Source organism: Schistocerca piceifrons, chromosome 2 (assembly GCF_021461385.2).
Source record: "Schistocerca piceifrons isolate TAMUIC-IGC-003096 chromosome 2, iqSchPice1.1, whole genome shotgun sequence".
NCBI lineage: Eukaryota > Metazoa > Arthropoda > Insecta > Orthoptera > Acrididae > Schistocerca > Schistocerca piceifrons.
Genome location: NC_060139.1, coordinates 718282178 through 718295448, shown reverse-complemented (window position 1 = coordinate 718295448; position 13271 = coordinate 718282178). Strand labels below are relative to the sequence as shown.

Below are 13271 nucleotides of genomic sequence, written 5' to 3'. Positions count from 1 at the left end.
CAATTCTATTCAATACCTACTCATTAGTTATGTGATCTACCCATCTAATCTTCAACATTTTTCTGTAGCATCACATTTCAGAAGCTTCTATTCTCTTCTTTTCTAAACTATTTATCATCCTTGTTTCACTTCTATACATGACTACACACCATACAGATACTTTCAGAAACAGGTAAGAAATTTCTCTTCTTCATAAATGCTTTCCTTGCCACAGCCAGTCTACATTTTATATCCTCTCTACTTCGACCATCATCAGTTATTTTGTTCCCCAAATAGCAAAACTCATCTATTACTTTGAGTGTCTCACTTCCTAATCTAATTCCCTCAGCATAACCTGATTTAATTCGGCTACATTCCATTATCTTTGTTTTGCTTTCGTTGATGTTTATCTTATATCATCCTTTCAAGACATTGTCCACTCCGTTCAACTGCTGTTTCAAGTCCTTTGCTGTCTCTGGCATAATTACAATGTCATCAGCAAATCTCAAAGTTTTTATTCCTTCTCCCTGGATTTTAATTCCTACTCCAAATTTTTCTTTTGTTTCCTTTACTGCTTGCTCAATACACAGATTGAATAACATCAGGGATAGGCTACAACCTCATCTCACTGCCTTCCCAACCACTGTTTCTCTTTCATGGCCCCCAACTCTTTTATAACTGCCATCTGGTTTCTGTACAAATTGTGAATAACCTTTTGCTCCCTGTATTTGACACCTGACACTTTCAGAATTTGAAAGAGAGTATCCCAGTCAGCATTTTCAAAAGATTTCTCTAAGTCTACAAATGCTAGAAACATAGGTTTGCCTTTCCTTAATCTATCTTCTAAGACAAGTCATAGGGTCACTATTGCCTTGCAGATTCCAACATTTCTATGGACTCTAAACTGATCTTCCCTGAGGTTAGCTTCCATCAGTTTTTCCATTGGGTTGTAAAGAATTTGTGTTGGTATTTAAACTGATCGTTCAGTAATTTTCACACCTGTCAACACCTGCTCTCTTTGGGATTGTAATTATTATATTCTTCTTGAAGTTTGAGGGTATTTCACCTGTCTCATACATCTTGCTCACCAGATGGTAGAGTTTTGTCAGGGCTGGCTCTCCCAAGGCTATCAGTAGTTCTAATGGAATGCTGTCTACTTCCGGAGCCTTGTTTCAATGTAGGTCTTTAAATGCTCTGTCAAATTCTTCACCCAGTATCATCTCTCATATTTCATCTCCATCTACGTCCTCTTCCATTTCCATAATATTACCCTCAAGTATATCGCCCTTGTATAGACCCTCTATATACTCCTTCCACCTTTCTGCTTTTCCTTCTTTGCTTAAAACTAGTTTTCCAAAGGAGCTCTTGATATTCATGCAGGTGGTTCTCTTTTCTCTAAAGATCTCTTTAATTTTCTTGTAGGTAGTATCCATCTTACCCCTAGTGATATATGCCTCTACGTACTCACATTTGTCCTCTAGCCATCCCTGCTTAGCCATTTTGCCTTTTCTGTCGGTCTTATTTTTGAGACGTTTGCATTTCTTATTGCCGGCTTCATTTACTGTATTTTTATATTTTCTCTTTTCATGAATTAAATTCAGTACCTCTTCTGTTACCCAAGGATTTCTACTATTCCTCATCTTTTTACCTACTTGATCCTTTGGTGCCTTCACTATTTCATCTCTCAAAGCTACCCATTCTTCTCCTACTGTAAGTCTTTCCTCTGTTCTTGTCAATCATTCCCTAATTCTCTTTCTAAACTCTCTACAACCTCTGGTTCTTTCAGTTTATCCAGATCCCATCTCCTTAAATTCCCACCTTTTTGCACTTTCTTCAGTTTTAATCTACAGTTCATAACCAATAAATTGTGGTCAGACTCCACATCTGCCCCTGGAAATGTCTTACAATTTAAAACCTGGTTCATAAATCTCTGTCTTACCATCATATAATCTATCTGAAACCTTCCAGTGTCTCCAGGCTTCTCCCAGATATACAACCTTCTTTCATGATCCTTAAACCAAGTGTTAGCTATGATGAAGTTGTGCTCTGAGCAAAATTCTACCAGGCAGCTTCCTCTTTCATTCCTTACCCCATTTCCATATTCACCTACTACTTTTCCTTCCCTTCCTTTTCCTACTGTTGAATTCCAGTCCCCCTTCTCAACCTGAATAATTTATTTTATCACATCATACATTCCTTCGATCTCTTCATCATTTGCGGAGCTAGTTGGCATATAAACTTGTACTCTGTGGTAGGCATGGGTTTCGTGTGTATCTTGCCTATGATAATGCACTCACTACACTGTTCATAGTAGCTTACCTGTGCTCCTATTTTTTTTATTCATTATTAAACCTATTCCTGCATTACCCCTATTTGATTCTGTATTTATAACTTTGTATTCAACTGACCAGAAGTCTTGTTCCTCCTGTCACTGAACTTCACTAATTCTGACTATATCTAACTTTAAACCATTTATTTCCCTTTTTAAATTTTCTAACCTACCTGCCTGATTAAGGGATCTGACATTCCATGCTCCGATCTTTAGAACACCAGTTTTCTTTCTCCTGATAACAACGTCCTACTAAGCAGTCCCTGCTCAGAGATCCGAATGGGGGGGGGGGGGGGGGGCTATTTTACCTCCAGAATATTTTACCCAAGAGGGTGCCATCATCATTTAACCACACAGTAAAGCTGCATGCCCTTGGGAAAAATTATGGCTGTAGTTTCCCCTTGTTTTCAGCTGTTTGCACTACCAGCACAGCAAGGCCGTTTTGGTTAATGTTACAAGACCAGATCAGTCAACCATCCAGACTTTTGCTCCTGCAACTATTGAAAAGGCTGCTGCCCCTCTTCAGAAACCACATGTTTGTCTGGCCTCTCAACAGATACTCCTCAAATATGGTTGCATCTACTGTATGGCTATCTGTATCGCTGAGGCACGCAAGCCACCATGGTTCATGGGAAACATGATATTAATATTTGCACAGTTTACAATTAAATCCCCCCCCCCCCCCAATTCAATAAACAGAGGACATATCTATATACCTAACTATATAGGTACTATGTCTCTTTATGTCTCTAACTGTAAATTGTTTTTTTTTTTTTCCTCATCTGGCCTATATTGTTGTTTGTTAACAACTTCAACTCAGTTTCACAACAAGTTTTAAGTAAAACCAATAACTGATTAGAAATAACAAGAGTTTGAATTGTTTTAATAAATATTTTATTTCTTATTCTAGGCTATGATGACTTACATAGTCAGGAATGATTGTAGAGAAGAAAGAAAGGGAATGATATTATCAGCAATGGGAAGGTTTAGGCATGGGTAAATTTCAGCATAGCTTCTGAGATTGACAGTCAGCAATATCCTTGCATACTGCACTGATGAATTTAAAACTGGAACATGGAATATGAAAATGCTATTTAAAAAAAAAAAATATGGAAGAGGTGAAACTAGATGTGGAATGGCATGTCATGGGATATTTATAATTGTCATGGGAGATTTATAATTACATTTTCTGGGAAATAAAAATTAGGTTCAGATGGCATAGTAATTGGTTTGCAGAGCAAACGAAAGAACAATATGATTAACAAGATTCGTTCTAATGACTGAGTAGTACTGATCAAACTAAAAGTGTCTCCAGTACATGTCAGCATATTACTATCTTATTTTTGAGTAAGAAGTCCACAGTTCATGGTCTAGTAGCTAACAATACTGCTTGTAGATTGTGGGGTTCTGGGTTTTGCTTCCTGGCCAGGTCAGAGGTTGTCTTCACTTGGGACTGCATGTCTGTGTTGTCCTAATTACTTCATCTTATCTTCATTACAAAGATGAGTGAGTCACTGAACTGGCATCACACAGAGAGACTTGCAGACAATAACATGTATGGTGTCCCAGCCAATAATGTCATATGAGTGTTTCATTTCAAACAACAAACAGCAAAGATGAGAAATCAAAGATATTTATGATCAAATAATGGAAATAGAATAACAAATACCAATGATAATGTCACCATAACTGCCAGTGTATCCAGCCACCAAAATCTAAAACTGATTGGTAAATTTAAATTAAGAAACATAGAAGTAAACACAAGAGGCAAAAGATTGTTGGAATTTAATTAGCACTATCAAATTGTTTTAAGGAACACCTAGCTCATTGTTTCTAACAGAAGATAGTGCTTTTCAGGTACAACAGGTAATACTAGATATCAAATAAATTATAGTCTATCTGAGCAATGATACAAACGTCAAATTAAATTAAATCATCCCTACCCAAGCTTCAACACTAGTGATCACATAGTAGTTACAGCTGAGTGCAATATTGTATTTTTAAACAAAGTGCAATTGAAAATAAGTGTTGTGGCAAAGGCTAAAAAAATGGAGACATGTCAGAAGAACAAAGAGCTGTGACAGAAAAGATAAGCAAGGCAACTAATCTGGGAGGAAATAAAGAAAATGCATCGTTGGAGAGGCATATGAAATGTTACCTAGGAAAAAAACTTAAGCCAATACACTATGGATGAAAAATAAATATACAACCTCATAAAATAAGAAAAGAGAATTAGAACAAACAGTATTTGACCAGTAAATATAAATCAAAGTGCAAATAAAGTGGTACAAAGAAAAAATAATATGATCAGAAAAATAATTAATGAGACAGAACAAGACTTAACAAACCAAACACAAAATGTTCTCAGAAATTAAATCACTGCAGTTCAAATACAGCATACATATTCAAGGATAAGAAAAACAGCATTGTCTAAATGTCTGTAAAAGTGGCAGAACATTGAAAAGAATATGATGTCCAGTCACATTAATGTGACCCCCTGTGCAACCTTAATAACCTTTTGCAGCGTGGACCACTGCAAGACATGCAGGAAGAAAGTCAGTGAGGTTCTGGAAGGTACCAACAGGGATGAGAAGCCATGCTGACTCCAGTGCTGTGACCAGCTATGTTAGGTTTCTCAGCTGAGGCTCAATGGTGCATACAGCCTGAACTAGGTCGTCTCACGTATCTAAATTTGGTTGAAATCCATGGAGTTTGGCAGCCAGGGGAGAATGGTAAAATCATCTTGGTGCTCTTCAAACCATGTACTTATTTGAGAGCCATGTGACATGTTGAATTAACCTGGTTGTAGATGCCATTGTGCCAAGGAAAAACAAACTGGATGTATGGGTGGATTTGGCCCCCAAGGATAGATGTACACTATTGTTGATCCATTGTGCCTTCCAGAATGACAATATCACCCAGCAAATACCACAAAAACACTCCTCAGACCATAATGCTCCCTCCTCCAGACTGGACCCTTCCAATGATTGTAGTATTGTAGTAGGATGTTTGCTTTCGGATGTTTCCCGCTGTACACACCAATGGCCATCTGTCCAACGGAACATAAAATGTGATTCATCTGAAAAGGCCATCTGTTGCCATTCAATGGATGTCAGTTTGCATTTGTCATCAATGAACAGCAGCCAGCACGGGTGCACAAACCAGGCCTTGCTGTGGAGGCCCGTACAAAGTAACATTTGAACATTTGCTGGACCATTGTTGAGGAAACACTGTTGGTTTTCCTTGATTTGCCTGGGCAGTCAGTTGCTCAACAATTGCGTATCTATTTGCCATACTCACCTCTGTCATTCACCTCTGTCACCTGTGGCCTGTGGTGCATCCCAGCTGCCTTGGTGCCAGTTTTGGACAGTGCCATTTTTCCTTGCATGGATACTTTAACCACAGTAGCACACAGACAGGCTACAAACTTAGGCAATTTGGAAATGCTTCCTTCCTTATGCCCTTTTGGATATCAGATATTGCTCTTTGTTTTCGCATTATGATAAGAACAGAACTGTTTTCCATGTCCCCCAACACACTTTATATACCCTCCACCGTTAGTGCTACTGGCTACCATCTGTGAGTGGTTATTGCACATTGATGTTGAACATAGGTGGTTACATTAATGTAATTAGACCCTGTGTTAGATGGCTTTCACATTACATATGTAATGGAAATCAATTAATAGGATCAAAAATTAACCTAGTCACACTTAAATAATCCTGTAAAGAACCTGAAAAACAACAATCAGTAGGCAAACTATGTGAGATGATGAGACAATGGACTTGCAGTTGGAGAAAGTGGGATGCAAACCCCTGTCCAGTTAACCAGATTTAGGTTTTCCATAGTTTCTCCAAATGGGTGAAGGTGAATGCTGGGATGGTTCTTTCAACAACATGGTCAATTTCCCCCATGTACGAGGGGGGACCCAAAAATAACCGAAATTTCTTTCTAAAGAGCATATACTTTATTGTTTTCAAATACAACCTTAATCTCCTTCAAAGTACTCTCCATTAGCATTAATACACTTGTCCAAACATTCATCCCAGTGTTTGAAGCACCTTTTAAATTCATCCTCTTTGATACCTGCTAGCACTTTCATGACATTGCGTTTTACATCTTCCACATCCACAAAACGCTTCCCTTTCAAGTCTCTTTTCATCCTCGGGAATAGAAAGAAGTCTGAGGGTGCTAAATCTGGTGAACAGGGCATGTGGGTCAAGGCAGTCATCTTTGTTGACAGGCTTGAACGTGACGATCCCTTTGATCTCTGGTAAGAAGCTTTGGAACAAATTTTGTTGCCACTCTCCACATCCCCAAATTGATGGTCAAGATGTGCTGAATTGAGCTCCAGGACAACCCAGACAAGTTCTCGAGTTGGTTGATTTTCCTGCGTCGATCTTCACTGATGATATCACGGATTTTGTCGATGTTGTCTTCGCTTCGAGCAGTTGAAGGTCGACCAGAACGGGGCTGATCTTCAACCACCATTTCTCCCTTTTTAAACCGAGAAAACTATTCATACACTTGCGTTTTACTAAGAGCATGGTCTTTGTAGGCTGTCTGAATCATCATCGCAACAGTTTCTGCTGCGTTCTTGCCGAGCAAGAAACAAAACTTCACTGCCGCACGTTGTTTGTAAGAACTAGCCATTTCCTCGTCTCACGTCTGCACTGTATGCACACTCAAATAACTGCCAAAGAAACCACACTTCTCATTGTTGTGTGATGCCGTGTGGCAGAATGACTCAGCAGAGCTCCTACTACAACCCTCTGGGGGCACAACCTGCTACTACAAGTACATGATGTGCAGCGATTCCAGTTACTTTTGCGTTCCCCCTCGTATGTCCTATTCAAGCTAGTGACTCATATTTAATGACCTTGATGTTAATTGAATGTTAAACATAAATCTTCCTGCCTTCTTCAGGAACAAACAATATCCTTACTGAGTTACCAAGGAAAGCTGCAGATAAGTTGGAATACCAGTTACACATCATTATTTGTGTATGGTACATGAATGGAAGACTACATTGAAGTTTGTAAAAAGTAAAACAGTGAATATATCTTGGAAAGGAAATGCCAATGACAGCTCAAGTTATAGACCTCAAAGCTACTGTGCTTTACTTTAATAATGCTATGAAACATTGTTAAAGATTTTAAAAACTAATATTTACCAGCATGTAAGAAAAGATGTAAATAGATTGGTTGTTATTGTTGTTACTGTCATCAGACCAAAGAATTTGCCAATGACAACTCAAGTTATAGACCTTGAAGCTACTGTGCTTTACTTTAGTAATGCTATGAAACATTGTTAAAGATTTAAAAAACTAATATTTACCAGCATGTAAGAAAAGATGTAAACAAGTTGGTTGTTATTGTTGTTACGATCATCAGACCAAAGAATTGTTTGATGCAGCTTTCCATGCTAGTCTATCTTGTGGAATTCTCTTCTTCTCTGTGTAAATGCTGTAAACTTACATCCAACTGAACCTGATCACTGTACTCAAACCTGGGTTTCCCTCTACAATTTATACCCTCTACATTTCCCTCCATTATTAATTATCCTCAGCCTGTCCTGTCAACCTATTCTTAATTTTAATCAAGTTTTGTCATAAAGCCCTTTTTTCTGATTTCAGTTAGTACCGAAGCATTGATTATCCAGTCTACCTATACAATCCTCAGCATTCTTCTGGAAAACCTCATTTCAGAAGTTTCTATTCACTTCTTTTTTCTGTTTATCATCCAACTCATGCTCCTCTGCACATAAATACTTTCAGGAAGGCTTTTGTATTTAGATTTAGCTAAGTAAAAGGAACAAGAGAAAAAAATCTAAAAATATTGTGTACATAGTTCTCAACAGTGCTTGTAGTTACCAAAAGTGTAAATGTATAGCAGTCTTTCTGCTGTGGTTGTCTATGAGTTAGTGTCCCCGCTTCATGGTTAGTAGCAATCTATCTTTTTCAAGTGACGGCAGGATGCACACACAAAATATGGTTGTGACTGGGAAGCTTTTGGAGCCAGTGGCTCAGATAGCTTGCCAGTTGCAACTGTCTTTTATGTGCATGTGTGCCACTTGGCGGTAGATTTTTTTATCTATCTTATTAAATAATTTTGTCAATAATTGACTGTTTTTGTTGTTATAAATCTATCCTTTTCATAACTTATAAATAACGTACTGAAAAAAACAAAGAGATAGGCAAAAATATAGAAGTGTGAAAGTAGAATCACTGGAATGAACTGAAAAAGGTACAGCTCAGTGGTATGGAAGGCACCTGAAGTCCCAATGACGATGAGATCATTAGATATATTAAAAAACTAGAAACCCGCCTTGATTGCGTAAAAAGCACCTAGTGTTAACCTAGGTTTCGGCGTGGATAACTACACTTTCTTCAGAACAATAAAACCCTCAAGTGCCTAAGAAGACCTTTGTCAATGATTAAAAGAACACCACAGCTATACATTTGTAAAGGAATAAAAGGGAAAAACACAAACAGTACATGTGTACAAAGTCTAAACCACTACTTAACTTAATGGTGTAACCTCCACCTCACACCAGCCCATGTTCGATGGGCCATGACCCGCCATAAACTGCAGCTACAAATTGTCGCTCACTTACACGCCCGACCCGCTACCTATGCACATGCGCAAGACAAGGGAAGTTACTTGAATGCGCATGCACATACAAATACGTGAAAGTTTATACATGGGTCGTGGCTAAATATAGAATGGGCAGAATAAGCGACGAGCTGAATAGGAGATGAAGCCTAAAAATAACCGCACACGGTTGCTTATGCTGGGAAAGAAACATATATGAAGCTACCTATGACAACAGGAGTAACTCTTCAAATCTATTCCTAAAGCCAATAGTTAGCCTGGGGCGGGGGGTCGGGGGGGGGGGGGGGGGGGCAGAGAGGATATAATCTAAAGACGTTGTGGTAATAAAGATATAGGGATAAAGCGTGAGATGTTCAACAGGCTAAAATACCTTCATCATAAAAGGAAATGAGGAAAAAAGAAAACAGATGAACAGCTTGACCAACCACGCTCGCCAATCAGCGCACGCATGTGAAAATCCCCAGATCATCAGATTTACAAGTATGAAGAACAAATTAAAGGTGCGAAACCTTCAAAACATTTTCTGTTTCTTAGTAGGAGTTGGTCGTTAAGGATATTGTCTTTATCATGTTGCAGATGCATAAAGATCTGCATTTCTTCCAAAACATCCAGTTTTAAGCCCTTAACCTCGGCATGAAGTAACTCGATATTAACTGGAGGGCTCAGCGCATGAGCCATTTGCACAAGGTGTTCCGCGTAAGTAGAGCCCTTAGTACCGTCACCGCTTCTAGTAGGAATATGCTCTTTATACCTGAGACCCAGAGCCATTAAGTTAGGTAGTGGTTTAGACTTTGTACACATCTACTGTTTGTGTTTTTCCCGTTTATTCGTTTACAAATGTATAGCTGTGGTGTTCTTTTAATCATTGACAAAGGTCTTCATAGGCACTTGAGGGTTTTATTGTTCTGAAGAAGGTGTAGTTATCTACGCCGAAACCTAGGTTAACACTAGGTGCTTTTTACGCAATCGAGGCGGGTTTCTAACTTTTTAATATATTACTAACGATTGCTGACGCGCTGTGGTGTTGAAGGTTCTTGAGATCATGAGAGACAGAGTGCAAGCTCAGACAGCTCGGACAGCCTGCACCCCCTGCGTGGTGCTAGTTGCCTTCACCAAATCAGCCATCCACCGAAAGGAGCCAAGGATGCCCTCAGAAGCCAATCAGCTGGCAAGGACAGAAGGGTCGAACCCATTAGGCAGATGTTCTACCTGCTGTCATACTGCCACCCCACACCACTAAGTTTAAACCTTATGCTGGTACACAGCTTAGTTGAGATCAGTGCACTCTGGTTTGCATACTTATCTCATGCATGATAGCAGTCAATTATCCTCTTGTCCGTTCACAACAATCACAGTCCCTAGCCATACCATAGTGTATAAAAATAGATATAAGATCTCAAATGGTGCTACTGAGTTTGGAATGTACACAAAATATAATGAAGAAAATAAAGAAACACTAAAACCTGCTCTGCAGATTTCTCACTACGCCCTGAGATGGCAAAGTCTTAAAAAGAAATAAATTTCTCTATTGAAGTGGATGTATCCACAATTACCTGTTACTAGAAACTCTGCTTACCTGAAAGCTACTGCATGAGGTAAGTATACAAACCAGAGTGCACTGATCTCAACTATAAGCTGTGTACCAGCATAAGGTTTTAACTTAGTGGTGTGGGGTGGCAGTATGGCTGATTTGGTGAAGGCAACTAGCACCACGCAGGGGGTGCAGGCTAACCTGTCTATTTGTAGCATAGTACCCAGGGTTGATCATGGTCCTGTGATTTGGAGTGGAGTGGATGGTCTAAACCAGAGCTTCAGATGACTCTGCAATGACATCGGATGGAATTTCTTCATCTGCGCTATTGGGTACAGATTTGTAGGGTTCCCCTTAACAAGTCACGCAAGCACTACATGCAGGAAGTGGCTAATAAGGTAGAGGAGGATGTGTGGCAAGCACATGAGGCATTTTTAGGTTAGAGAAACCCTCCCTTGGAATCAAAGATGATTTTCTTGATAAATTAGCCACAGTGTCCTCAAAGAACATTTGTTGTTGGAGATCAGACACAGAAAATGTGAATATGATTTTAGTTAACTGCAGGAGCATCCAAGGAAAGGTTCCAGGATTAGTATCACATACTGAAGGTTATAATGAACAGATAGTGTCAGGAACAGAAAGTTAGTTGAAACCAAATATTAATGACAATGAAATCCTAAGTTCAGACTGGAATATTTGTCATAAGGATAGGTTAGATGCCAATGGTGGTGGCATGTATTGCAGTAAGGAATTTGATAAAATCTAGTGAGGTTATCATGGAATATGATTGTGAATTAAACTGGGTATCAAAAATTAGTCAAAAATGGTAAAGTACTTCAAACAGAACTTGCACAATATATCATTAATAATTTTCCCCATCATTCTGTTGTAATAGGGGGTGACTTCAACTTGGCAGGTATAGATTGAGGATTTCATGCTGTCAGAACTGGTGTCAGAAACAGGGATTCATGTGACATTGTTCTGGATGTTTTGTACGAAGTTACTTTGAGCAGATAGTTACAGAACCAACTCGTGAGGGTAACATGTTAGACCTCCTGGCAAGAAACAGATCCCAACTTATCAAATCATTTAACATACAGGAAGTTGTCAGTGACAGCATCTATGACAATGGATCTGACAAAGAATGTTAAGAAAGGTAGGAAGACATTTTTGCATAGCAGGAGTGACAAGGTACAAATTGCAGAGTGTCTGAGCAGTCAGCATCAAATACTCAATGATGAGGATGAAGATGTGGAAAACGAATGGAAAAAAATTCAAAGGAATCATGAAATATACTCTAGACAAGCATGTTCTGAACAAGGCCTTAAGCAATTAGAAAGACCTGCATTGGTTTAGTAGCCATGTTAGAAAACTGCTATGTAAACAAAGAGAACTTATCTCATATTCAGGAGAAGTAAAAACCTAGCTGACAAACAAAAGCCAAATGAAGTGAAAATGAGTGTAAAGAGAGCAATGAGAGAAACATTAAATGACTTTAAGGGGAGATGGAACGCCCTATCATGACAATGTTAAATTTAGTGACTTGGCTTTACTGTATCTCAAGAATCAGGAACCACTGTATCCATTGACATGAAACAGTGCGTTCTGCGTCTACTGAACTACAATAATTGCATTTCAGCCACTGCTTTCAGAAATACAATCCTTTAATTACATGGTTAAAATTTTGTGTATTTTCTTACATTACCCTAAATAATTTTAATTATACATAACATTATGTTCTTCTTTTAGTTCAGTAGATTCAGGATATGTATGTTATTACTCACTGAAAATTTGAATACTCTACTCGAAGTGGTTTCTGAGATTTAGGGAAAAATGCAACAGAAAATGTAAATTTTCATGAACGGCTCCTAAAGTTTCAAAAGACTGTAACTCACTTAATATATGCTTAATTTTTTATTTTTTAGTCACTCAGAAGCACCCTGCACTGTACTGTATATCACCCTCTTGATCTTTTTCCAAGTTTCTTCTTCTTCTTCTTCTTCCTGGATTCCTTAGTGACCAACTGTCCTCTGCACAGTTTGCTCCAGGATTAATTCCCATATGCAGCAGTACTTTCACTCTACCAATGTTGCCATCATTAAAAGCAATACAGCATCACTGACCCCCCCCCCCCCCCCCCCACTTTAGTGTCTTCCTTCCACCGTAAACGTTTTTTGGTGAGTCCATATAAGATTACTGAATGACTCATTGGGATTATGAGTCTGACCATGCAGACACTTCTTCAGGAATTCAGGATTTGCCAGGTCTCTGTAAATAGGTTTTATGATATCCATGACTGCTGCTGGGATGGAATGTTTATGGCTGTATGAACTGTTTTGAGTACAGGGCATTGCGGTAACTGCACCATGAATCAGGTCCATGAGGGCAAAGGTGGTTGTAGCAGCAACAGGATAGGGAAAGTTAGTTTTGTGCAGTAATCTGAGCACAAGTTAGAGCCAGGTGTGGGCCAGATTGCAGTGAGCTATGCATACCAGCAGCTGCGAAGTAGAATAGAGGCCACAAGGCCGTCAAATTGCTGAAAGAGTATACGTAGCAGTTTTGCATGTCTCAATTCACAGGCAGAAGGGGCCCACTGGCCAACCTAGCATGTTATGAGTATGTGATGTGAAGCGGCACATATGGCAAAACAGAGGCGTGCAGCCGCGTATAAATAGGTGAGGGTTTCTAACGAGATTCATTCACATGCAACAGCTCTCCTGGACAGCGGGGCATGTCACACCACCATCTACACGCAGCATCAGATGGGGCCCCAGGGTTCCAGTCCACGGCAGGTCACTGGTTCGACCCTTTGAGGTTG

At 39.2% G+C, this 13271-nt stretch overlaps 1 protein-coding gene across 2 annotated transcripts in view; it reads right to left on the bottom strand.

Annotated features, from left to right (window-relative positions):
• Nucleotides 1-13271, bottom strand: part of LOC124776909 (2-phosphoxylose phosphatase 1) — a 146184-nt gene that overhangs the window by 25466 nt on the left and 107447 nt on the right. The gene's annotated exons all lie outside the window — the stretch shown is intronic.